This window comes from Carettochelys insculpta, chromosome 19 (genome assembly GCF_033958435.1).
Source record: "Carettochelys insculpta isolate YL-2023 chromosome 19, ASM3395843v1, whole genome shotgun sequence".
NCBI lineage: Eukaryota > Metazoa > Chordata > Testudines > Carettochelyidae > Carettochelys > Carettochelys insculpta.
This window is the reverse complement of record NC_134155.1, coordinates 20953912-20979942: the sequence shown is the minus strand read 5'-3', so window position 1 is coordinate 20979942 and position 26031 is coordinate 20953912. Positions and strand designations below refer to the sequence as shown.

Below are 26031 nucleotides of genomic sequence, written 5' to 3'. Positions count from 1 at the left end.
CTTGAAAATGCGCAGATTTTCTATAAACAGGACCAGTAAATATTTTACTTCTTGGAGGCTGCTGCTACACTACCATGGTCCCATTGGAGGGGCCATGGTAATGAGGCAATTTGAAGCAAGCTAATGAGGCACTGAGTTGCACATTCAGCACCTCATTAGCACAATGATGGCCACATTAACAGACTTTGATTTTCACACTGACAGTGAAGATGGGGGCAGCTTTGAAATAAGCACCCTGCTTCAAAATTCCCTTACTCCCACAAAGCTAGTACGGAGAAAGGGAATGTTGAAGCAGGGTGTTTGTTTCAAAGCTGACCCCACATTCACTGTCAATCTGAAAATCAAAGTCTGTTCACGTGGCCACCACTATGCTAATGAGGCAGTGAATATGCAATTCAGTGCCTCATTAGCTTGCTTCAATTTGCCTCATTACTATGGCCCCGCTGACAGGACCATGGTAGTGTAGCAGCAGCCTTAGACCATTTTGAGCTTCATGTATTTATGTCTGTGCATTTACATGCTGTGTTTGAAGAAAGGTGGGCCCCTTTTCAAAAATCCAACCCCTAAGGTTAGCAATCTGAATACGTGGCTACTTTTCATTAAGTCTTCAGGCAAGTACCCACGTGACAAACATGAGAAAGCCAATTAACACAACACCAGCAAGAGCACAGACATCTCCCCTAAGTTCTGAAAGATAGTATGGAAGCCCTGATTTGTGAAGTTCTTTTTTTTTTTTTCTTTTCTTTTTAAGTAATTTCATATTTGTCAAGGTACAGAAATGAATGCTATCAAAAACAGACTAACTTTGCAAACACACACACACTCTAAGACATTCCCTCTTCTGATTAGGAAACATATGATGTACCAAAGCATTTTATACCATCCATTTTAAACACCGTCTTAAATGCATCATTTCGTTCCATAACTTTCACCAAATGGAGACAAAGATATTTTCTTGTAACAAATTGGCTCTCTTTTTACTTTCTTGAATGAATACTGGTGTTACCGAATAACTCTACCCAGTTCTGCAGACAAGTAAGCAAACTTTACTTCCCAGTCTGGATCTGCAGTAACCAAGCACAAGTAGCAGTGTTTTGTTCAATACTTCTCCCTCACCCCACACACAGGTGCAGTAAATTTTTTAGTCATACTACTTAAGAAGCTTTAGATTTAAAGACCTGCAATACCTCTGAAGCAAGAATTCTCAGTTTTAAAGAACTGAAAAGTAGCACAGTCACAAAGCCTGTCAACAGCTAAACTTGAGATTGAATCCAGGGCCAAGAGTTTAAAATATAGGAAATTGAAGAGTAGCTCTTAAATATAAGTTGTAGGCACCTGTACAGTTTACAAGAGTGCAGAGAACACAATAGCTTTTGTAAAGGTAAATGGGCTAGAGATAGGCAGATTGCACCACACGCCGGAAGAAACTGAGTTCAATCTGGTTGATCGTAGCATCCTATAGAGCTGGAAGGTACCTAGCGAGGACCTCAAGTCCAGCCCCCCACAGAGGTAAACCAAACCATCCCTTACAGGTGTTTGTCCAACTTGTTCATAAAAACTTCCACTAATGGGAATTTCACAACCTCCCTTGGAAGCCTATGTCTAAGCTTAACTACTCTTATAGTTACAAAGTTTTCCCAAACCTAAAGTAAATCCTACCTGCTGCCAATGAAGCCCATTTCTTCTTGTCCTACTTTCAGTGAACATGGAGAACTCACTGTTCTCCTTCATAAAGCCTTTAACATATTTTAGTCTGTTAACAGCCTCCCCAACCAGTTAACATTTCACAAAATGAAACATTGTCAGTATTTTTAACCAATCTTCAGACCTCTCTAATTTGTTCACACATTTACTAAAGTGTATTATCCAGAACTAAACACAGTACTCCAGCTGAGGCTTCAAAATCCCAAGTAAAGAGACAATTATTTCCGAGGTCTTGCATACAACATTCCTGGACATACATCCCAAAATGTTGTCTTTTTGTAATCACATCACACTGTTGACTCATATTCAATTTTTGATCCTCTCTAACTCCCCAATTCTTTTTATCAGTACTAGCACCTAGCCAGTCATTCCCTGTATTGTAGCTGCATGTTTGAGGTTTCCTTCTGAAGTCTAGTACATTTTCCACTTGCCTTCACTGCTATTCATCTTGTTGATTTCAAATGAATTCTCCAATTTGTCAAGGTTCTTTCGAATTCTAATTCTGTCATCCAGATTACTTGCAACCTCTCCCTCCATGGAGCCATCTACAAATTTTATAAGCACACTCACAATGTCATGAATAAAAACAGTACTGGACCCAGGACGTTGCCCTGCAGGAACTCACTAGGTAAACATCTTCTATTTGGGAAAAAACAAGAAACAAAAAAACTACCACATTGAAAACTCCTCTGAGTCCTTCACTCAGTTATTCACTCATCTAACTGTAATTGCATCTATTAGAAAACTCTCTAGTTTGTTATGGGAATATCAAGTGAGACTGCATTAAAAGCCTTAATAAAAATAAAGATACATCATGTCTACTCTTGCCCCCATCCAGCAGGCCAGTAGCCCTGTCAAAAAAGGAAGATAAGAAATCATGCAAACCAACCTGTGTCGACATTAGCCGTGTTTTATAGCCCTATTATTCACTAGAGCTACGTCTACACTAGAGAGTCTCATTGACAAAACTCAGGGAGCAGCCACACTAAAAATGCCTTCTGTCAACAGTAAAATGATGGAACATGGCACTTTTGTGGACAGCCTTCTGCCTCTCACCCAGGAGGCAGAATGCCTCTCTCGACAGAATCTGTTGACACAAATGCAGTGTGGACGCTCATGTGGCGGGGGGGGTGGGGAGCCCTCTGTCAACAGACAGGGCTTCCAGGACACCAGTCAGCCTTGTCAGCTGTGATTCTGATTGGATGTTCTGTCAAGAGAATGACCAGGCAATCCATCTGCTCTCTGTCAACAGAGTGGATTGCTTTTTCAATCCACTTTGCTGTCTGGCCCCAATCTGCCAACAGAAGTTGGGATACCTCAGTGGTATGAGCACTGGCCTTGTAAACCCATGGTTGTGAGCTCAATCCTTGAGGAAGTCATTTAGCAATCTGGGGCAAAGAACTAGGATGGTCCTTGGCCTGGGTAGGTGACTGGACTCAATGACCTCTCGAAGGCCCCTTCCAGCTCTATGAAATGTGTATGTATTTGAAAGCTTGGTCAGAAGATATCTTCTGACAGTAATGTCTGTTGACAGATTGCTGTAGTGTACATGTAGCCTAGGTATTTACAAATTGATTGTTTGATAATTCATTCCTCTACTCCTCTAGGTACTAAAGTTAATGTGATTGGTTTACAATTCCTGGGTCCTCTTTGTTCTCCATTTGAAAGATTTTATTTATTTAAGAACAAACCTGCCATTTCTACTACCCTAAAATCTTCTGCCGGTGCCAACACACATTCTGGATTTTTATACATTAGTGAGGAATAAAAGTTTTTCCCATCAAAATGCAGAGTTTCTAATACAGAAAGTCTTTTTTACCAGTGTCTGCTCAACAGCACTGGAATCTTGGAAGGTGCAGTTGGTCTAAAGATCAGAGTATTACAGTCAAACTTGAAATATTTTTAAAAAATAGTATGCCTTAACTAAGACTTTAAGGCTTTCCTCTCCAGTGCAGAATAGCTCATATAACCAATGTGAACTACATGTGTTTTTAATTTTGAAGAGCTCTGAACACTCATGTACCGCCAAAATTTTCATGTCTCCCTCACAAATTTTCCACCCTACTCAGAAATACTTGTTACTTACCCTTATTAAAGTGCCATGGAAAACATTTCTCTATTAAAATCCACCCAACGGTCAGCTCTCTCTTGACCCACTGGGCATTCTCCGCCTCAGCATCTGGAGTTTTCTTTAGGCTAGTGCCCTTCCCCAGAGCTGTTCCTCACAGATGGATCAATGCCTTGAAGCCTCTACTGGTAGCAAGCAAGTCTCCTGCAACCCCTGTCTGACACCTAATTGCTCAGCCTAAGTACCATATTAGCAGAGAAAGACTGCTATAACATTCTCACATATGGCCAAATTTCTGCAGAGCAGACTCTCCTCCTCACTTACTACTAGAGCAACTAGTAAAAGAAAAAAAGTCAGACTATGTAATGTATTCTAAGTGCATACGTAGAGGCACTAATAGGAAGAGGCTGAATTAATTATTGGGTTACTCCTATTTATATGAGTGGTTTTACAATACATGGAGGAAGGGGGAAAAATGGGACTTTAGGTTTCACCCAATGTCTCTCCACAGAAGTGGTACCCGGCTCCATAATCCCTTTTAATCCTTGCAGCCGGTTTGGATCTGTTATATGGATGTACATTTTTATTGCTCTCCTTCAGGAAGTAGGCTAGTAACTTGTTTTTATAAAACAGAACAGTTTCTTTACAGAGCTCAAAGACCAGTTTGAGAGTGCTTTTGTCACCAAATGCAGAAACTGTTCCTTTTGGCCTCATCCAGCTTCAGCTTTTAATTTTAAATTACAGGTGAAACTGTTCTCTCCCCAAAACTGCTAACAAACAGTAAATGAAGTTTTCCCCTTGTCATTAAAAAGACTTGGTTAATAAAAACTAAAAGTTACCTTGTCTATAACTAGTGTTCTTTGAGATGTGTTACTCATGCCCATTTCATGTCTGTGTGCTCACCACAAGCACCAGTTCCAGAAGCTTTTCCCTTAATTATATCCATAGGAAAGTAGTTCTGGTACCCCCAGGAGTAGCATCTGCATGGTGCAGAATAAGGGGCACTGCCAGTATCCCCCACTATCAGCCCCTTCTTGCCAGGAACTCCAACAACGAAGAAGGAGGGCAGCTCATGGAATGGATGTGAGCAGCACACCTTGAAGAACACCATTTACCAAAAATGGTCTTTTCTTTGAGTGATTGTTCATGTCCATTCCATGTTAGGTGCCCCCCCCCAAGCATAATCAGAGGCAGGTTCATGAACCTACCACTTGTTATACAGTCTAGTGAACCCAGCATCATCTCTCTAACTTGCACATGAAGGTGTGTTGTGCTGTGAACATGTGGACTAAGGACATATGGCCCTGCAAATATTCTGTATGGGAACATGTGGTAGAAAGGCTGCCATGGATGCCTGAGCTCTAGTCAAATAGGCCCTCATAATCAGCAGTGGTGAGACCTGTGTCAGCTAGTATCAAGTCCAAATGCAGAGGTGATCTGGTTGGAAATCCTTTAATGACATTGGGAGGACCTTCATCCTGTACACTGTCATGAGTAAGAGCTGGGTTGAACTGTGGAAGGGCTTAGTACATTCCAGGTACAATGACATGCAGCCATCTTTCCTCACTAGAAGCTTGTGGCTTGGAACAAAAATCGCTGGGAAAAACCATGTCCTGGTTACCATGGAAAGAAGAGACAAAACTTTAGCAGAAAGGCTGGGTGAGGTTGCAGTTGAACCTTATCTTTACAGGATGCTGCACACAGTGACTCCAATGTCAGGGCTTTAATCACAGACACTTGTCTAACTGACATCACTGACACAAGGAAGGCAACTTTCCATGATCACTGGAAAGGGAACAAGAGCCCAGGATTCAAAAAGCAAGATAGGAGAACAAACCTGGTAAATAGCTTTATATTTGTACTTCCCAAGAGAATTTGCTGCATCTCCTCAGAGCAGGCTTGCTCCTCTTAGTTTATCCATGCAGCATCCACTCTGTGAGGTGGAAGGAAGTGTGGCTGAGGTGCAGGAAGTGACAATGATCTTGAAATAGAAGGTCTGGGCAGTCAAGTAGTGGCCAAAGAGTGACTATTGCTAGATTCAACAACGTGCTCAGTTGGCACTGGCATGGCAACACCATGGCAATTATAACTCAGGCCGATACATCAGATCTCCCACCCATGAATGGAGGAAAAAAAGTATCAGAATGTCCTAGCTCAGGTTTTGTAGGGAGCAAAACTGATACTTCCTTTTCTGCCTCAGAGTGAACAGGTCCATTTGGGGAGTTCCCCACCTCTGGAAGAGCATTTGAATCAAAGAAGGATCCGCTGAGGTGACCCACAGACAGAGGGGCCTTTTACTAAAGGGTGTGCTCTTCCTTGCCTGTTGACATAAGACATCAAGACTGTGTTGTCAGTAAGTATGCGACCCACTCAGCTGGATAGCTGCCAGGGGAAAAACCATGCAAGCTAGGCCAAATGCCCTCAGCTTTTGACATTTATCTGTAACCTCTCCTCTGCAAACTCCATACCTTGCATCTGCATCATGCCAAGATGCTCTTCCCATCTCAAGTCCAAAGCATCTGATATCAGTCACACTGACAGGCACGGGTTGTTGAAAGGTACTCCCTCAACGACCATCACAGGAGTGGGCCACCACAGTAATGCAGTGAGTACCCAGCAGTATGTTGTCAACTTTGTCTAGATGATCACTGTTTGGGGCACAGATTGTAGCCAGCCACTACTGGAGAGGTCACATTTGGAGCCCCAAGTGGTGTATAATGTACCTACATGCCACCATGTGGCCCAACATACACAGGCAGACCCTGACTGTCCTGAGCAGAAACCCAGAGAGTCCAATGAGGAGGTCCTTCATCGGCTATGTCTATACTGGCCCCAGAACTTCGAAAGGGGCATGATAATGAATCTACATCGAAAGTAGCTTTCGATGATGTACGGCTCATCTACATGGGTTTCCTTTTGAAAGGGGAATAGGAAATGAATATGCAATGCCTCATTAGCATAATGGCAGCCATAGCACTTCAAAAGATTGCCACACTTGTGGTTGCTGTCCTTCTATATTCACCACAGCCCCACACTCATTCTAAATAAATGCCCCTTCTCTTCCCCAGAGTCAGGTACCCTCAATCCCCACTCCGAATTAATGCTGGCAACTCGCCAGAGGAGCAGATGGGGCTGCCAGGGTCGGAGCCGCTGGGGCATCTGGAGCCACTGGGTCCGCCAGAACAGTTAGGGATGCCGCAGCCAGAACCTCTGAAGCCACCACCAGGGCTGGAGCTGCAGGAGCCACCAGGGCCACCACATACTTCTCCCACCAGGGGTGGGGCGCGTGCATGAGTGGGCGGTACTTGCATGTAGCTCTCAGAGGAGCAACAGTTAAAGGCTCCAAGAACCAGAATCGCCATACCACAGTGTCCTGTTTGCCATGTGACAAGTGGCGAATGTATTGGACACCAGAGACTTAATAAATAAAATTGTTAGTCTTTAAATGGACTAACTTGCTGGACTGCTTGCAGGACTGCTTGCTTTGTTTTGCAAGATACAGAACAACACAGCTACCTCTCTGACACCATTTTGCAAGTCACACATTACCCAACAGTATCTACTGGGTACTGGTCTGTAATACATTCCTACTTACCGAAGCTTACATACACATAGATACACAGTAGCAAATTTACCCCATGTTGCTCAGGTCCTTAAATCAATCATGATGTGGGGTTTTCTTGAAACTAAAAGGAAAATGTATGTGCTTTATTTAACGACTGCGCACCTTCCCTGAGCCTCTCCTCACACTCAACCACTTGCTGGTTTCCTCCCTGTTCGTCTGAGGGAGCAAGACAAAAGTGCACAGCTAGCCTGCCCACTGCCCTCCCCAGCCAGAGTGAAGAATGCAGCAAACTGTACACTTTTCCCTTATTCCCTGACAATGGGGAATGGGAACAGCAAGCAACAAATAAGTCCCTCCCCGGTCTCCCCATCGGCACAACCAAACCTTTACCTTTCTTTAAGTTATTATAAGAGAAAGCTGTATGCTGAATGTTGAAGTCTTAGCTCTTACTATTTAGGCATTCTCAGACACACAGAAAGATACTCACAAACTCTCTGAAATATCTAGTAGGTATTGATTTTTATCTCTCCTGATTAATAAAAATATAATCATACAAGAACAACCACACTGGGAAAGATCAAAGGTCCATCTAGCCCAGTTTCCTGTCTTCTGACAGTGACCAATGCCAGGTGTCTCAGAGGGAGTGAACAGAACAGATAATCATCAAGTGATCCCTCCCCTGTCACCCATCCTCAGCCTCTGATAAACAGAGGCTAGGGACACCACTCCTACCCATCCTGGCTAATAGCCATTGACGGACCTATCCTCCATGAATTTTATCTAGTTCTTTTTTGAACCCTGTTAAATTCCTGATCTTTGCAACATCCACTTGCAAGGAGTTCCACAGGTTAACAGTGCACTGTGTGAAGAAATAATTTATTTTAAACCTGCTACCTATTAATTTCATTTGGTGACCACCAGTTCTTGTGTTATGGAAGCAACCAAATAACTTTTCATTGTTCACTTTCTCCATCTATCCGTCATGATTTTATAGAACTCAATCATATTTCCCCTTAGTCTCTTCTTTTTTGATGTTTTTAAAATATCAATAAAATATTACATCTCATTGAAAACTAACTGCTACACTTAAATCTTATCACAAACATGATACACATACATTTACAGTGTCATAAAAACGACTTAATGGCTCCAGACAGTCCAGCCTAAATACTGGCTCTTGCTTTTTGAAAGCTCTGGGCTTTCAATTTCTGTTTCTCAGCAGACTAAAAAGCAACACGTGCAAAGAAAAACACAAGTTGGATAAAATTGTTTTTGTTCTGTGTGGTGGTGGACGTTGGCCAAACACAGCAGAGGAGTTAGTTAAGATGATGTCTTAAAGACAGAGAAACAATACACAGGAAAAAATGCAGGCAGCATAGAAAGGAACAGTGGAGCCGACAGGAAAGAAAAAAAAATGACAACATTTTTCAGCACACACACAACTTCTTGTATTCCCCTGACACTCTTGCTACAGAAAAGCTATCATGGCTTCCAGGTGTAAGAGAGATCCTCTCTGGGAATATTTTGAAGAAATTTGTTCCCTGGATAAAAAAGGAAAATGTGTCAAGTGTTAGCAGTGCAAGACGACGTAGGGCCTAGCTGCAAGAATGAAACATCATAAGAAAAATTGCTTATTGGGAGAAAACGATGTGGATGAAGATATGGCTGAAGAATTGTGTGTAACAACTTGAAGAATGGTGCATTGCAAAGTGAATTATTTAAGACTCTCTCTATGCCCTTTAGTATAAGCTTGATTTGACAAGTAAATTCCCAAGCTATTTCCTGGGTTTGATGTTGCTAAAAATTTCTACTTAGCTAATCCTTATGGACTATTAATTAGTTCCCTAGGTTTGGAATCTATCACTCAAATATACAATACAGAAAGTTGCACTTAGAGAAATCTAAAGTTGCTAGCTGCCACTGAGCGTCATTTTCTTATATTACATAATACATTATTTTGGAACATCATGGCCACAAATGGTTTACATGTAATGATGTATTCCCTACTTTACTTTAGCATAACTCAGCTTCTTCCCCCAGAGAACACCATTCTATACTTGTTTTCTCAAAAAGCACAAAGGCCAGTGAGTTCAATGGCACTTACTCCAAAATTAAGTGTATCCTCAGCACAGTCATTTTTAGCTTTTTTGATAACTTGATTTAAACCACCGATTTAAATTACTCCCCCTGGTAGACAGAGACAAATGTACAACTGATTTGATAAATCAAATATAAATTAGCAGAAAAATTAAATACAATTTAAAAAAATATTCCATAGCCAGATTATGTTAAATGCCCTGCATGAACTAGTGCAATTTAAGGGTAAGTTACACAAGTAAAGCCCAGTACATGCCAAGTTATTGTTAATAGGATAAGGTTTCTCTTCCCATCATATTACATAAACAAAGAAATTACAATTTTTAAAATTGTTCTGTTAAGAAAAGTGGAGCTGCCAGTACTCACTATAGCATTTTAGTAGCCGAGTGCATTTTAAAGTTCAAACTTTAGTTAGGTGAAAGGAGTAAGAGAGAGACAACTCTAATCATTTGCTACAGCTACTGTTTGGCCAGACACAGCTTTCTACAAAATGGAGTTACAGGGGAATAGCACTGCAAGTGTCTTTCTAAAGAAGGTCTCGAACATTCTGGGGCAGTTAATTAGTCCTCCACTTTCTTCTCTTGAACTTCAGGTTAAACCTCTGATAATTGGGCCTCTTCCCTAACTGAAGTTGTATTGTTCAGATTTCTCTGGGTTTTGTCTTGCATTTTCCTGAGTAGCATGCTTCAATTTTTGGCCAAAATGTTTCTGAAGAGAATTGTTGGGAGGATGGTTTGCCTTATAGCATCTGGTTTTGTTTTATCTGGCCACCAAACCTCTCTCTGGAGCTTATTCATCCCCTTGATATAACTCAGATGAAGATAACTTGAGCAGAAGAACAATGGCTAATTTCTCTCTCAGTAGGTATAGACAATTCAAAACTATTTTTCCCTGTTCTGAGAAGTTCTTTAGTTTATGTCTTCACCTATTAGATTTCCACTCCAAACACAAAGGAAATAGGGCTCCCAACTCCCGAGAATTCACTTGTGAATGGGAAACCCTTCTACGCCACACACCCTAAGGTTTTCCTTTCCTTCTTGGGCTTGGTCTACACTAGGAGATAAAGTTAATTTTAGGTGACTTACGTTAAATTTCTAAGGAAACAGTCCACACTGCAGAGGCCATTCTGTTGACTTTAAGGGCTCCTAAGATCGACTTTTGTATTCTGGCTTTTCACAAGGAGTAATGTCAAATTTGACACTGTATGGATGACCTTAGGGTAGTGCAGATGAAACACAGTAAATCCTCGATTTTACAGACCCTGATTTAGTGGACTATGGGACAAATGGATGTCTGCCTGCCCCTCCGTTGTTCCCAAGTCCACTAGGATCCATAAAGTCCTAAATTCCGCCCCCACCCCCGCAAAAAAAATATGTCCTAGAGAAGCCAACCCTCCTCCACCAGATCTGCAACAGGCTCCTCCCACCAGGGGAGGGGCGCTTACAGCAACACTCATATACAACCCCCACCTCTGGTGAGAGAACACGTGGTGTCTCCTTCAAGTTGCACAGCAGGGCCCAGCAGCTCCAGCCACACTCAGCAGGGTCCCAGGCACAGGTCCAGCAGCTCCAGACGCACAACGGGGTCCCTGCAGCACTCCAGCGGCAGTGGCAGCTCTGGTGCATCTCCAGCTTTTTTTTCTGGGGGGCAGGGGAAAGGGGAAGAACTGGGGCTGAGGGAGCCTGGCGAGGGTGGATGGACAATAAACCCTAGCATTTAACAGATGTTCAGGAATAATGGACGCCCCCCATTAATCTGTTAAATTGAGGGTTTACTGCATTGTGAAATTCTACATTCTTGGCCTCCTGGAGGTGTTCCGTAGTGAGGTGCCCCCATGTGACCACTCTGGCCACCACTTCCAGTTCCACTGCTTTTCAAGTGTGCAGGAAACAGCCTGGGAAAGTTTGAATTTAATTTCCTGTTTGGTCAGCATGGTGAGCAGAAAAGGCAGCACACCTCAGACACCCATCTGGCCATGAATTAGCAGGGTCACAGATGAGCTCCAGCATGAAGCATGCAGAAGATCCAGGACCTCATTTTAGGAGGGTAGTGAAGCACTGGAATGTGTTACCGAGACAGGTGGTGGAATCTTCATCCCTAGAGGTTTTTATATCCCACCTTGACATAGTCACGGCTGAGATGATTTAGCTGGGGTTGATCCTGCTTTAGGCAGAGGGCTGGACTAGATGTCCCTTCCAGCCCTAGAATTCTATAATTCTATGACCAGCCTTGGGACCACTTTCAGTCACCATATGTTCCTTATGAATGTCTATTAGTCTGAGGCTACATGTATTCTATAAGATAAATTCAAAATTTATTAAAATTGATTTTATAATACTGGGTTTTATAAATTCAAATTTGAGTATCCTCACCTCCTCATGTGCTCCCCAGAAAGTCAACTTATTACTGCTACACAACTGGCAAACATTGACTGCTGTAGCAGTGCACTGTAAGAACCTATCCCACAGTTCCCTCATCCCTGTAGCATTCTGGATATTTCTAATGGTGCAGCATGGGGAAAAAAATGCCACACAAGTGGCTGTAGGTATTTCACATCATCTTCTCACATGGCATTGCCCTCATTACCTTCCTGTGGTAAGCAAACATCCATTTTTCCAGGAGGGAAGAAGGAAAAGTAGGGCATCAACAAAGATCACCAAATTAACAGAATCTTTTGCTTCTACAGATAGTCCCCAACTTACAAACAGCTTACATTCCAACCACCTGGTCGTAACTCGATTCAGTTGTAAGTCAGAAACACCCTTATACTGTAATCCCTCAAGGTACAAGCACAACCCCTGAACAGCCTAACTGCCATGCGGTGCAGTGGGGAAGCAGCTAGCACCATGCAGAGCAGAAAAAAATACCAAGTGCTCAGCTAGCAGAGGTAGAGACAGTACCACAAACTCCATGTTGGGACTATTTGTGATGGGTAGATGCACTCAGAGCGCTGCTAGCAAAGAAAGGTGTTTCTTAGCCTCTCATACGAGCATAACCCCACAGTCATAGCCCTCCTGGTCCTGAACTGAAATTCACGGTCTTCCTGTTACCTAATTCCTATGCACCTGCTAAGCAGTGGAGATGCAAGCTGACAGAGCAGAGCACTGTGAGGTACATATGGGATACCTCTGGAGGCTAATAAATTTAGTTTAAAGACATGGTTCTTCCACACTAGCTTTCATGCAAATTTTTAAGATTTTAACTTGACACTACACTTCATCAATGTTATGATACCAATATCAGTGCTCCCTAAAATTGAGTTAATGGTATTTACTGTGAAGATAGTGACACTGTAATATCGCACTAACTGCCTTAAATTTGAATTCATGTCATAGTGTAGACATAGCCTAAGGAGACTAACAGCTCTTTTTGCAACTCAGAGAAAGCAGGAAAAGGAGCACTAAACGCTAATATGTGATAGGACAAGCTGCTCCGTCGTGCCCAGAACAACCGCACTTCTCTTCCTAGCCTGCTGGGGGATGGGCAATTTTCACTGTCCCAGCCAAGGTATTGGGGAGGAGGGAAAGCCACATATGTACAGGCTTTACAGGCAAGCACATGTTGCAGTCTGGTAATTCATACAGCTATTTTGCAAAGCCTTCCTGATTATCAGTTCTGCTTTGTTCTGCTCTTATTGCCCTGGTGTCTGGCTGCTCATAATTACTGGCCAGATGATCTGCCTGTACCTTCCAGCCTGGCATGAAATTCCCCCCCTTGCTCTCACAGAAATTATGAAACACACAGCAAGCTGCCACCATGAGGGGAATTTTTGCTGTTGGTTTCAGGGGAGGAGAGACATGCATTATGGCATGTTGATGACACACACCCACAATCAACTGTGGCACATTTTTCCCCAACACACATATGGACAGAAACCCACATTGCAATGGAGCAGCAGGAACTGTGGGACAGGTAACCACACAGCACTGCTGATAAAGTTGTATCTGGCAACAGTAATGGGGACACACTCCATCAACTTTATGCACCTTTGACTTTACAAAATTGAGTGCTAGAAAACTGACCTTAACAAATTCAACTTACTTTTGTCTCTACGTGACTTTTGTCTCTACATCATACCCTTAGAAAAAGGCTCCTTTCTCCTCCCTGCTCCTTCTTGCCTGTCTCTCTGAGGAACAAAAGGGCTTGCTCTGGCCCACAAATCCACATCCCAAAAGGTTGCAAGTCTCAGCCCTGCAAGGTCTGAAGTCAAGTTACCATTCTGGTGAAATTAGCCTATGTGCTCAGAGATGGTGGCCTAAATCTGCCAATCGAAGCTGTAAAGGGAAACCTATTTGACAGTGACATCATAAAGGAGCTAAATCTCTTGGCAAAAATACAGCAGAAAGGGGTGGTTTGAAAGGATGAGGTGGCCCAAGTGGCCCAATTAATTGTTCATTAATGTCCAAAGTCATTTCTTACACTTTCCTCCATTACCTAGAGCTGAGAGAAGAGTCTGCAGACAACAGTTGCTGATAATACATGCCTGAACAGTTACACATTCTTTCCATACAACTTAAAAGTAACTTACTTCTGTCAGACTCCCTGGGAGCTGGGAAAAGAAATAAGATAGGAACCTCCAAAAGATTCTGCTTTGCTGACACTTAGTTCTTTGAACCAGATGGTTTTCCTGTTCACAGAGAGGCTTAAGTAATCCCCGGCTTGCTAGGATCTTTGTGGACAGCCCTTGCTTATTTTGCTCAAAGAGCTAATGCCTATCCAGTCAAGTCTTCTTCTAGCTTAGGTAACACAGAAGAACTGATAGGCTCTTCAATTGCTTGGATCACACTCCTTCCAGTGTGTCTCAAGCCCAGTATTGTCCTTTAAGGTGCAAGAAAAAAAAAAACCGTAATGCATTTTTAAACCTTCCTATGCAAAACAAAGGCTCTAGCCTGCCACCAAATACACTGTGGGCATAGGAAATAAGGCATTACAGAAGTCATTAGACTAATCATTGGACTAAAATATTACTATCACATTCTTAAAGAACATAAAAATATTACAGGTGGACCAAAATGTCAAGTTCATTGAGCTAGGACAGCTACATAAAAAGTTTAATTACAAGTGTTAACCATCTTAACATGAAGTAAAATACTCAAGCAGGACACATTTTTTTTCTACCCCTCACACCTCATTCTTCCCCAGAATTCATTAACCCAGCTCAACAGGAAACAAACCAAGTAACACTTTGTTTAAAATCAGCTATTTCTGGAACCTGGCTCTTTACTCTTGTACCTTTATACAATTACCTTTATACAAGCAGCCTTTTGCTTCTCTGTCTTTAGCCTTATTTAGATAGTTCTACCAGTGATACTCTCCTAAAGATACTTTGCCCCAGATCCTTACTATTTTGACACTATTTTCTATAAGAAAGTACCCCAACAATAAGGTCATCAGGATATCAAGAAATACTGAAAATCCCTGTGAAACAGGTCCTCTAATTCAACCAGCTGGTCTTTCATATTGTTCTCTACAAAGAAGATTGTATAAGCAACTTAACAGAAACAAAACGTTACAGCATTGAGAAACACAACTGAAGTATTTATTGGCTACCACTCAAAACAGGTGCATAAATTGTTCCTTTCAAGGAAAGCCTGAGACCATACTCAAGGGATATTATCAATCACCCTTCCCCATTCACTCTAAAAAATGAACATTTCAACAGCATTATAGAAGTACAAAGCAATATCCAAACATCAGTCCTCATGACATCATTGCAGGTGTGATGGGGTTCTGGGGTCCCCCAAGCTCTGCACCCCGTCCGCAGGCAGGAGAGTCTCTCACTCAGCAGGAAAACAGCAGGTTTATTAGCTGACAGGACACAGCATCGTACAGAGGAGTCAGTACAGCCGGCAGAGACAGCCAGTCCAATCCATGTTGGGGGGAGGACGCCCCGAGGGGCCCCCAGAGCCGGGGCCTTGCCCCCTCCTTTGTCTCTCTCTCCCTCAGCCCAGACTAACTGCTTCCAACCCCCAGTTCCAATTCAAACCCCTCAGGCTCCACCTCCTCCTTTGTCTCCCGTACAAAGGTGTTACCTGGTCGTCAGGGTTACCCTCAGCAGGACCCCACACCCTCTGTGAGCCACTCACATACACACAGGTATCCCCCACTCCATCACATCTCTCCCCCCTTCCAGACCGAACTGAGCGGGGTCACTCAGCCGGTGACCTGGGGAAGTTCGGGGCCCTCCCCTCGTGATCGGGCATCGGCTGTACCCTCGGTGCTTCCCTTCATGTGCACCACCTCCATGTCATAATCCTGCTGGGGGAGGCTCCAACTCAGGAGCTTGGTATTGGCCCTTTTCATGTGATGCAGCCGGACAAGTCCCTTTAGTTCCCTCAGGCTGGTTGGTCTCCCTGCTTCGGCCCCGGTCCGTCAGCCACGTTCTCAAGTCGGGCAGGCAGAGCCCATACAGATGCTGCAGCATCAACAGATCAAATAGTTCTTTTCTGGTCTGGGCCCTGCCCTGTGTGACCACCAGCCCATACAGCTGCTCCGGCAAATGTCTGGAATTCAGTTACAGTCCAGTAAAAGAAGGTACAAATGCTTCCACCCTTGGCATTTAGCCAGACCACCAAAATGGTTGTGTGCCTCAGTTTCCCCTTCCATGCCACACAATAGGTTTGGAATGTTCCTCCTCACGTGAGAGGTTGCAAGACTAGTTACAGGGAACAACGGTGACATTTCAGAGTTACAGACTCCTTCAACATACAACTCATGCTTCTACATCAATGTCATCATGTCACATGGCTCTTTCCAAACCTTCAGTACATGGTACAATTCTACAGCTTTTGGTAGCAGCACCCCTTGGTTACAACAGTCAGCGTGAGTAACAGAACAAACCCATTGCAACTGCACATTTACGTTGCTCTTTGGTAGACCACAACCTTTGTGCAACAGCCTTGAGAATCTGGTATTTTGGGGATAAATGGCTGAGGCCTTTCTTAGCACCATCAAGTTCTAATCTTCTCTCTTGCCCCCTGGGGTGGAAATTTGATCTCTCTGGCTGTGCCCTCCCTTCTAACAAGAGCTGGGCCATTGATGATCTCAGGGAGACGGCCCCCTCCCAGCCAGCCTGGAAATTTGCAAACCAAACTGCTTTCTGAGAGTTGTTTTGTGAGTCCCAGACGCAGAATCCACATGGAGGAATCCCTGTTTATCCCTTACTGGCCCACCAGGCCCACAGCATCTTTGTCCTTTTACCTCCAACTACTGCCTCCCCATGGAATCAGAAGTGGAGTCCAGTATAAGAATATAAGTGTTTCCATCATCTGGAGATGGGGAATTGCTGGCGCTCTCCTGCATTCTACAGAGACTGACTGTGCAGCTGTTTTATTTGGTTCTCACAGGGCTGCTCACACTACCTGATAGTTTTCACTTTACTTGCACCAGCTTCCAATTCCTGAGAAACTTTTACCCTGCCTGCTTTGGACCCTTGCAGAGCACAGCCAGTGGTTTCACACTCAGGCAGGTCCTGGCCATCAGGAGCTGAAACAAACTTCTCCCCAGGCAAAGGGCTGCTCTGGCTCTTACAGACAGACAAGCACCTTTCCTGTTCACTCTCCTCCACCTCACTCCCATTTTCTGCAGTCCCCACAGACGGGTCAGGAAAAGTTTCAGGGACATTCTCTTCCTCAAGAGCTCCCCCAAACAACAACTCACCCCTGTCTTGCTCCACAGCGGCACTGCTCCCTTGAGCCACAACCAGCTCCTGGGGTTCACCTACACCCAGGATCACTTCTGGCCCATCAGGCAGATTCCCACATAATCCCCCTCCAAGCAGACAGCCAGTACCACCGGACAGAAGGTTAGGGTCCCTTTCCTCCCTTCTCCTACCAGCTCCTTTATCTTCATCAGTCAGCGTAACTCCATTGCCCGTCTGTTCTTGTGTCCTGGCGAGAGGATGACTCTGGTAGGACAGAGTCCTCTCACCCCCTCCCAATAACACCTCAGCATCAGGCAAAGAACAAGTACCAGAATCGTCTGGTCTCTGGGATTCCCTGATGATCCTAACTGGATTAGACCAAGTTAAAGCATCATCCCCCCTGAGAGACACAGAGGCAGGCCCACTTCCCATCTGGGCTTCAGCTGCCCTCAGATCCAGCTCTGGGATCTTGGCTCCATCTCGAGCCCCCACAGGCTCAGGCAAAGGATTCACTTCCCCAGAAGCAGAAGCACTTTTTTTTGCACCAAGGACCAGTGTCCTTAGCAGGGATACCACTGCCCATCCCAGAGCCATTCCCTCTGCTCCAGCCCCCATGGCTGGATTCAGAGTCACACCTGGAATGCTCTTTTCTGGTGGATCCTTCTCCAGCCACCCCAGGCTGGTGAATCTTCCTCAGACAATGGGCTAAGTTCCTCATTGGCACCTTTTCCAAACGCAGGCTCTGCTCTCTCCCCAGGCTGCTGCTGCTGTTCAACACAGACAGACAATGGGAGACACTCTCTCCTTTGTCCCAGCCCCCGGCTGGTCTCCACACACACACAGAAGGTGAAGCAGCTTCTCTCACAGACAACTTGCCATTCCCAGTGTATCAGCTGCTTTCCTGCACAGACACACAGGCACCTTCCTCGGCCCAGGCCTGGAAAACTTTTTGCAGGTCTGTCTTGGCCACTAGTAGATGATGGGTTGGAATCGCTCCTTCCCTCCTTGAGCTGCGGCAGGCCACTCAGTTCAGAGCTCCATGCAGTCCAGGGTTCCCTGCCCCGATCCGGGCTCACCTCTGCAGGATTCTCCTTAACCTCAGCTCCGCCACTGCACATCCACGCTGCCTTGTCCAGCTTCTTTAATCTCGATTCGGTTTCCAGGTGCTGCCACTTCACAGCGGAGTTGCTCAGCGTGGTTGCAGGCTCTCAGGCTGATGCCCTCTGCACCCCACGATTCCTGGAAGAATCCCTTCAGTGTGCCAGGCTTCTTGCGGGTCACAAGCTGCCCGGGGTTAGGCTGTAGGCCCCTCCGCCCTCTGGGACCGACTCCAACAGACTCCCAGCGGAACCCCTTCTTCAGTGCGACACCCGCTCTCAGGGACCATGAGCACACTGTCTTGGGAAGAACTCATTCAGCGTCAGCCTCCTCAGGGGTCACTTGTTCCTGGGGGTTGGGCTCTCGGCCCCTCCACCTTCTGGGACCGACTCCAACAGATTCCCAGGAGTAACCCCTCCTTGGGTGTGACACCCCCTCTCGAGGACCACAACCGCAGTTGCCTGGGTTCGGCCGCAGGCCCCTCCGCCTTGGGGAACTGCACCTCACTGCCCTTCAGCACACCTGGGTCTCGCAGGCCCCACTTCTTCCAGGGCCCTGGTCACTTACTGCTGGATGCTCCATCCTCGGGGTGCAGAACATCCCACTTCTGACACCAGTGTGATGGGGTTCTGGGGTCCCCCAAGCTCTGCACCCCGTCCGCAGGCAGGAGAGTCTCTCACTCAGCAGGAAAACAGCAGGTTTATTAGCTGACAGGACACAGCATCGTACAGAGGAGTCAGTACAGCCGGCAGAGACAGCCAGTCCAATCCATGTTGGGGGGAGGACGCCCCGAGGGGCCCCCAGAGCCGGGGCCTTGCCCCCTCCTTTGTCTCTCTCTCCCTCAGCCCAGACTAACTGCTTCCAACCCCCAGTTCCAATTCAAACCCCTCAGGCTCCACCTCCTCCTTTGTCTCCCGTACAAAGGTGTTACCTGGTCGTCAGGGTTACCCTCAGCAGGACCCCACACCCTCTGTGAGCCACTCACATACACACAGGTATCCCCCACTCCATCACAGCAGGTAAATAAGAATTATCCCTATTTTACAAATTGATTGACAGAAGCAGAGAAATTAAATAACTTGCCCAACGTCACAAGTCAAGAGCAGAACTGGAATTAGAAATATGGAGGTACTTATGTCTAATGTTATCCTCAGTCTTCTAGATCATACAGTATCTCCACGTTTTATGACTGTTTTCCTCATATTGAGGTCTCTCCTTTTCTATCTTATTTCCCCATTTATGTGACAGTCGCATTTTGTTTACATAAAAGGATTAATAGAGAACAATCACTTCAATCCTTAACACAATTTCTTAATGGAAAAAAAAGTCTGGTTCTCCTCTCCCCTTCCAAAAATGGCCTCTTTCCATCAGTTTATTTATGCATTTTTTTTAGTCTCCTAGTTCTCTTTAAATAGACATAACAAGAGAGAGCCAAGTCCCAAACCTGTACTCTCAAGACACCTTTCTTAAAATTGTTGAAGATGTGAGACAATTCATCAGAACTAGAAAAACCTAAATTAAGTTTTTATGTTGCCAATTTATATCACTGCTGAATTTGAAATTCCCATAGTAAGGAAGACTCACATATATGCATTTAATAGGATTTCGTTATTTGCAGGTAAATCAGCCCACAGCAATCAGATACTGGAAGGACTGTGAAAGGTGCCCATATTGCATGTCCTACAAATACATAAAAAGTTAACCATCAGGTTAAGGACAAAGTGAGCCGTTTTCCTTTTTTTTCTCCCACTGGTAACCTAAAATATCTTCCCATCACCATTCCTTACATTCTTCTGACACTAAGACAACTCTTGCTACCTATAGTTATTTGTTTTTAAATATCAAGAATGAAAATTTAACCCAACTGATTTCTCTATTCAACTACAGGTTAAAACTCTTTAGTCCAGCACCCTTCAGACCCAGCTGGTGCCAAAGCAGAGAATTTGCTGAACCACAGGAGGTCAATATTGTCTAGCAGCATTAGCAACACTTCCAGTGCTTCCTGGGCTCTGAGAAGACATTTAGGGGTAAATTAAAGCATAGAACACTGAGAGCCAGGAATGGTGGCTGGAAACAAACTTAATGAGACTGCAGAAAACTTGGCCACACCCAGGATAAGTGGACACCCAGATAACTAAAATCCATGACAGACCTCAGGTATTGCCAGACCAGAGAGTACTAGACTAGAGAGGTTCAACTTGTTCAAAAGTAATACACGGACCACAAGATTTCTGTACCGAAATCAGGGGAGTTGACTCTTCTCATCTGAATCATTTGAAATCAGCAAATTTCATTCTTGTTTTAAATATCTGTATTAAATTGGCTTGTCTGATTCAGGGATGGTGCTTGGTCCTGCTGAGAGAGCAGGGGACTGGACTCGATGACCTCTGAAAACCCCTTCCAGTTCTATGAGATAGGTAGGTAGGTATACATGTACATCTGGCTAACAAAGCTATCGCATTACATGAGTGTCTGCTATAATTTCATACTTCACATTTTTATATACTCATCCCTCATTTAATGAGTACTTTACTTACCAGTACTCACTAAAACAAGGGACACACACACCTACCTTTGTTCACTAAACGAGTGAACTTCCCCCACTTACATGAGCAAGCCGCAGGGTCCATGGCTAGGGGGTGGGGGAGACCCGCAGCCCATGGCTGGAGCAGAGCCAACCTCAGCAGCCCTGGCCAGGGGGTGGGGAGACCCGCAGCCATGCAGCTGGAGCCTTCTCCCTCCGACATGCAGCTGTCTGACAGCCCTGCATCTGGGGGAAGAGAAGGAGAAAGCTCTTAGCCTGGCTCCCTCCCCTGACCTAGCCCAAATGTGAAACTGACCAGCCATGAGCTAATCAGTTTCCAGGTCCTGCAAGCCATGGGGGAGACTGTAACCAGACCGCCCCTGGTTCCCAGCTCCTGTTACTCCATGAGCCAGGAAAACTGACCAGCCCTGGTCGTTCCTGGCTCCCCTCCCCTTGCAGGAAAATTAGAGTTATGTGGGTAACTTGAGGATTTACTGTATTAGTCCCCCCTACCCACCTCACAGATGTCACCCTCTGCCAGGTTTTAACACTCCCCCCCCGCAAGGTCCCAAACTGCCTCCAGCCTTAGGCCTCCCCAGCAGCCCCAAACCACCCCCAGCCTTAGAGTCCCTCAGAGGCCCCAAACTGCTCTCAGCCTTAGACTCCCCCAGCAGCCCCAAACCACTCTCAGGCTTAGACTCTCCCCTGCAGCCCCACACTGCACCCAGGCTTACACCTCCCGAGCAGCCCCAAACCGCCCCCAGCCTTACACCCCCCCAGCAGCCCTAAACTTCCCCTAGTCTTAGACCCCCCACCCAAATCCCTAAACAGCCCCATCCTTAGACACTCCTCCTCCTCTCCCTGCAGTCTCTTCACTGGGGCTGCTAGGCTCCCCCAGCCCTCCTGCTCCCAGCAACTAACTCAAGTGTTAAGGTTTCAGCACCTAGGCATAAGGTAATTGCTATCCCTAGTGATAGAGAGAGCTGCTGGAGATGGCAGCTATCTCTGTTTATAGATATCTGCCTGAAGCAGCAGTGTTAAGAAACTGCAAATGGCTTCTTTCCCAGTTACATGTGACTGGGAAGTGCCCAGCTAGTGACCCTTAACATGTTTAGGTCCTGACCCTAGGTTGGGAATCCCTGCTCTACATAAACACACTACATCCTCTTTCTGGTGCCAAACTATTCAAATACATCAGAAAAGTACCTAAACTCTACTGGCTTATGTCAAGTTACAAGTACTTGGAACAAACTGGAGACTTTTACGTGCATTTTAATGGGAATTTAGTGTCGCTCTTATGAGTTTTTGCCTACAAGCAGAAACTTGGGAACCAATACTGCATATTCGCAGGAACAGATTTGGAAGTTCTGGAACACACTCTTCATGCTTACATTCCAAAAATTAATTACTAGATAGTTACATAGCTACATCAGTCACACTAAAACTATTGTGTACTTCCAATTGAAAACCATATAGAAACATATTTCTGTATTACAGACGTTTTATGTGCAGCTTCTACATACACACTCCCATCATACTCCCCCTATATTACATTTGATCAAAGAGTAAACCTGCAATATACCCATTAGCAACAGCAGAACTGTAGTTTGTTAAATGCCTCCAAGGTGCATAACTCTATTTCCAATACAGTATCATGCAGTTCCAGTCCCCTGAAGAAGTTTACTAATCTATTTCACAAGACCTGTATTTATAAAGTACAACCCCCTGCATCCGCAGAATAAATGTAACTGTAATTAGGTGATTTCTAAAGTGATACAAAACATGAATACAGTAATTTCTGGAATTATACTGACATGCCCACATAGGGCTAATATTGCAAGAGATTATTAAACAGCTATATACACACACTGCCTTTTACATCCCTAATGCATACATTTATGCCTACTTCAGATAGTGCAGTAATACCTACAGATCAATAATATACGACAGTCATCTTACAACACAGCTTAACTGACAATCTTAACCAAACAGTTTAAAACAGCTCTGCTCTTTAGGATCATGTTAATCAATTTTATGGTTTTTTTTTCCTGATCACAATAAGTCACATCTGTCCTGAAGATTAAAAATACATACACAAGGCATTGATTAGAATAAATCAATTTTCTTTTTCAGGGCATTTTTATTATTTAGTATCATGTACTAAATTAACACTGTATTAACAATGAATTATCAGAAGGTTTACAAGATGCAGGTTACGCAAAGATTCTATAACAAATAGTCTGGTTTACATATAATTGTAAAGATTAAACTCAAAGTTAAAATGACAGTGAAATATGATTTCTGTCCCAATAAGGAATCAAGAAATAAGCAGCTGCTCTGTTCTAGGACTTGTAATTTTAGGAGATACCTTACAATACTGCTAGTTGATAATATTGGCACCATAAACACAGAAGTAAAGCTGCTATAGCTGATTTGATTCTGCAAATGACCCAAGTTACAACATACGCCTTCTTTTTTTCCTCACCCTACGTATCTGACAGCTATGAAAAGCTAGCATGACTGGATTCCATTCTCCTCTCTGTGTCAACATGCTGTATACAATTCAGATTAAAAGGGGGGAAAAAATCAGTTCTGCAGAAAACAGACAGCCACTAGGAGGCCAAATCCTATTAGAAAATCCTTCGCATTTCTACGAATATTGGAAGCAGCTTTCAAAAATTGATCCCAGCCTTTTCTGGAAGAGAATTCATTTAAAGTTGAAAAGCTGAAAACTTTTTTCTCTTTGGTCAGAAAAGAACTGACAGTATGTTGTATCTCTAGACTGTGCACACATATTGTATGATGGGTAGTAACAGAGAGGAAGCCGTGCTAGTCTATACACTATCAAAACAAAAAGCAGTCAAGTAGCACTTTAAAGACTAGCAAAATAGTTTATTGGGTGAGCTTTTGTGGGACAGACCCACTTCTTCAGACCATAGCCAGACCAGACCAGACTCAATATTTAAGACACAGAGAACCAAAAACAGTAAGCAAGGAGGACAAATCAGAAAAAGATAATCAAGGTGAGCAAGTCAGAGAGTGGAGGGGTGGGGGAGGAGGTCAAGAATTAGATTAAGCCAAGTATGCAGACGAGCCCCTATAGTGACTCAGAAAGTTCCCATCACGATTTAAACCATGTGTTAATGTGCCGAATTTGAATATAAAAGCCAGCTCGGCTGCTTCCCTTTGAAGAACGGTGCAAAAATTCTTTTGTGAAAATATTGTATGATGAAATGTTCAAAGCTCTCTTAGCATAAAGGTAGTAAATAGAGAAAATGCATGTATTAAAATCTATGTTGTGCATATAAATACAACAGGGCACTCCTACTGAAAATCACTGATTTCCAGAAAGCCTTATTTTATAACTTAGGATGGAATATTTGTCCAACATGGTCCAAAAGAGTTACTCAACAATGGAGCTCTGCTCTGCTATACTTCTTCATAGAAACCATCTTATAACTAATTAAACTTCTCCTGCTATGAAACTGTTTTATTCAGCAAATAATACACAGTTATTTAACACGTTCTTCCAAGGTGAAAGAGCAACCGCCTACTGTATAAGGAGTTTATAGCACCTCCTAGATTTCCAAACAGAGAGCACAGTCACAGCAAGGCTACCAAAGGAAAACAGATAAACCCTAGCACACAACAGGATTCCTTGCCACTGTCACGTCCACTTATTGTATTATGATGAAACTGACAGCCCCACATGGCCAAGAGAAGAAATGGGAAGAGCAAAGGCTTAGCAGCGGAGACTGGAATGAGGTGGTCTTGGAGACAGAGGGGAGCATGATGGAAGAGTTATGGTGGGGATGAAACGTGATTTGGAGGGGGGATAAAAAGCGGATGGGAAGGCAGGGCTTGATAGGAGCTGGGAGAAGGGGCTTAGTCATGGTGGGGGTGATGGAGGAATAGTTCAGAGGCATGCAGGGGCTGGATCACATTTGGGTGTAAAAGGGCTGGCCCAGGGCTTGGTCACAGGGAGACACATCTTAGGGTGGGTCACAGTGCAGGATCTCAGGGGGCGGGGCCCAAGGGGCGATTAAGTAGGGGTGAGGAGCTAGGTCCCAATGGGGGATTTGTGGGGGTGGGGAGGCGCTGGACACAGGGGGAAATAAGGAGGGGTGAAGAGCTAGGTCACGATGGGGGATATCGGAGGGGCTGGGCACAGGGAGATGGGGGGAAGAGCTGAGACACAATGGGGGATATGGGAGGGACTGGGCACTGGGGGAGAAAAGGGGGGGAAGAGCTGAGACACAATGGGGATATCGAGGGGCTGAGCACAGGGGTGAGACAAGGGGGAAGAGCTGGGATACAATGGGAGATATCGGGGGGCTGGGCACTGGGGGAGATAAGGGGGGGAAGAGCTGAGACACAATGGGGGATATCGAGGGGCTGAGCACAGGGGTGAGACAAGGGGCGGAAGAGCTGAGACACAATGGGGGATATCGGGGGGCTGGGCAAAGGGGGGATAACAGGGGGACGCGCTGGGACACAACGGGGGATCTCGGGGGGGCTGGGTCACAGGGGCTGAGGAAGAACGCTCACGGGGGGAGGAACGGGGCTGGGTCAGGGGGTGTTCCATGGGGGGTCCCTCCGGAATAACCGTCGCGGGAGGAAGGAAGCGGGCGGGGGGTGACCGGGGGAGGACAGAGCTGGGTCACAGGTGCGGGGGGAGGTTGACGCGGGGGTTGACCCGGGGGCTCGGGAATAACGGTGGCGGGAGGGACATGGGGGAACCGGGGTCCCGGGGCAGGGCCCAGAGTTCCCCGGTGGGGGGGGCAGCACCTCACCTGCACTACGCCAGGACGCAGACGGGGCAGGCGGTTGGGTCACGGCTCCCGCTGCTGCCACCGCCGCCCCGCCGCTGCCACCGACCGGCACCATCGCTCTAGGGAGCGCCCGCCCGCCGCCCGCCGCCCGCCGCCCGCTCCCAGCCCTCAGCCCCCCGTGCCGCTCCCCTCCCCTGAGCCCGGCTCCGCCCGCCGCCAGGCTGCCATGGAAATCACAAACACGCCCTGATTGGTCGCACTCCGGCCCGGAGCCGGTTTGTGTCGCGGGCACTGATTGGTCGCAGGGGCTTGACAGTTGGGCGGGCGTGTCTCAAGAGGTGGGCGTGGTTGCCTCCATGCTCCGGCGATTGAGAAAAAAGGTCCCCTCGAGCCCGGGAGAAGCGCGGGAACATCTGCGTCAGCTGTTGGATCTGGTTATAGCACGAGGGTGTTCGAATGCCTGAGGAAACAGCGGCACGTGAGTGAAACACCTGCCTGCAGACTTGGCTTGGAAGCAACGGTCTCTCTGCCCCTTTGAACATCTGGTTCGAGCAAAAAACA

At 45.4% G+C, this 26031-nt stretch overlaps 1 protein-coding gene across 6 annotated transcripts in view; it reads right to left on the bottom strand.

Moving 5' to 3' along the window:
* Window positions 1–25612, bottom strand: part of TPST1 (tyrosylprotein sulfotransferase 1) — a 72943-nt gene extending 47331 nt beyond the window's left edge. For 5 of the 6 annotated variants that reach the window (XM_075013391.1, XM_075013392.1, XM_075013394.1 and 2 more), the window contains exon 1: window positions 25492–25612. The gene's annotated coding sequence lies outside the window, so the exon portion shown is untranslated. Of the gene's footprint in view, window positions 1–20782; window positions 20945–25491 lie in introns of all 6 variants that reach the window. The other variant, XM_075013393.1, reaches the window with a different exon arrangement.
* Between the last annotated feature and the right edge of the window lie 419 nt (window positions 25613–26031).